The sequence below is a fragment of the Antechinus flavipes genome, chromosome 3 (genome assembly GCF_016432865.1).
Source record: "Antechinus flavipes isolate AdamAnt ecotype Samford, QLD, Australia chromosome 3, AdamAnt_v2, whole genome shotgun sequence".
In the NCBI taxonomy this organism is placed as follows: domain Eukaryota; kingdom Metazoa; phylum Chordata; class Mammalia; order Dasyuromorphia; family Dasyuridae; genus Antechinus; species Antechinus flavipes.
In genome coordinates, this window is record NC_067400.1 from 247879734 (window position 1) to 247881531 (window position 1798).

General features: G+C 37.2%; 1 pseudogene; it reads left to right on the top strand.

Moving 5' to 3' along the window:
- The first annotated feature begins 386 nt into the window (after positions 1 to 386).
- On the top strand, positions 387 to 1007 carry LOC127557893 (60S acidic ribosomal protein P1-like; annotated as a pseudogene).
- Positions 1008 to 1798: the final 791 nt, after the last annotated feature.

Below are 1798 nucleotides of genomic sequence, written 5' to 3' on the forward strand. Positions count from 1 at the left end.
GGACTCTAGTGGAAAAGACTTTTATTAGAGCAGCTCCTGAGTATGTTGGGCATTTAAAAGAGTTCCAAAAGATGTACTTGATCTCTCTCCATGTGTCTCTATTTCTCTTTTCGTCCATTATCTACACCCTTTATCTTTTCTCCAGAAAAGCCAAGAGAAGAGTGTTCATAATGGCTACCTTGAGGTAAGGCACATGGAAGCCACATGATCTTATCTACCTGGAAGCTGTGGATGTCACAAATCTCTTCATGTAAGGCATAGGGGAGTTGGTACCTAGATAGATGGAGTAAGCACAGAAACAAATTATAGAACCATGAAATGAATAAAAAAATGAAAAAAGCAAAATAAATAATTTTTTAAAAAGAGAATATAGCTCTTCAGTAGTCTGTAAGGTGCTTGCTTCTTCTTTGGAAGCTCGGGCCACATTTGAATGAATCTTCACTTCAGCCAGAGACTAGCACCACTACAAACAAGTTTCTCCTCATTCATCTCCTGAAATGGCCATCTCCAAGTTCACTTGCATCTACTCTGTCCTCATCCTTCACAATGATGAGGCTATAGTCAGGGAGAATAAAATTAATGCCCTCATTAAAGCAGCAGATGTAAATGTTGAACCTTCTAGACTGGATTATTTGCAAAAGTCCTGAACAATATAAACATTGGAAGTCTCAACTGCAATGTTGGTGGACCTGTCCCAGTAGCTGGTGGTGTTGCCCCTGCTGGTGGTGCTGTCCCTGCGGGTGGTGCTGCTCCTGCTAGCACAGCTGCCCCAGCTGAGGAGAAGAGAAAGTAAAAAAAAGAAGAATCCAAGGAGTCTAATGATGACATGGCTTTGGTCTGTTTGACTAAATTGTTGTATTAAATAAAAACTTTGTAAACTAAAAAAAAAAAAAAAACACCTGAATATAACAATAGTGTTTTAAAATATTTATAGAAATCTTTATATTTTATAATGGAGAGGGCACTGGATTTGGAGTCATAAAGACCTGGCTTCCAATCCCACTATCTGGGTGATACTGGGCAAGTCACTAAAACTCTCTAGGTCTCAGTATCCTCATCTGTAAAATGAGAAGCTTGGATCTGATGGCCCCTAAATGACCCTCCAGCTTTGAATTTTTGCTTTTATCAGACTTTATATATTTTATTCCATCTGATCCTCATAATAGCCATGTGAGATGGATAATGCAAACATTATTAGCCACAATTTTCATGTAAGAAAATTGAGACTGAGATAGAATAAAAATTTCCTATTTATATATACAATAGAGTGGCTATGTCTTCTGTTTTTGAATTCAGTGCTCTTTCTACTACAAATAATAGAATTATTTTTACTTTATTTAAAAAGCCCTAGTACTGAAATAGGTATGAGCTCAGTGCTTTTATGGAGAGCTCAATCAATCAGTCAACATGCATTTATTAAGCACCTATTACCAGATACCATGCCAGGGTCTGGCAACACAAATACCAAAAATGCAATAATCCTTATTTGACATTGTTGCATAACTGCTATTTTTAGGACTGCATAGACTGTTGACTGTATGTGCCAAAATAGTCAGGTGTTAGTATTTCTATTGGCCTTTCCTTTTCTCCTTAAGCAAAAGCCAATTGCAATGGTTCCCTAAGTGTATCAAATTCCTTAGTTTATGCACTATTCATAATTTTGACAGCAGACTCCGTCCATACCATCGAAGTAAGTAGGTGGTAAGTGGATAGAGTATTTTCCTTTACCTTCTGCTTCCCAGATACTAATAGTATAGTGTAACCTATATAGAATTGGTATGTGCCCAAGCATTATTTA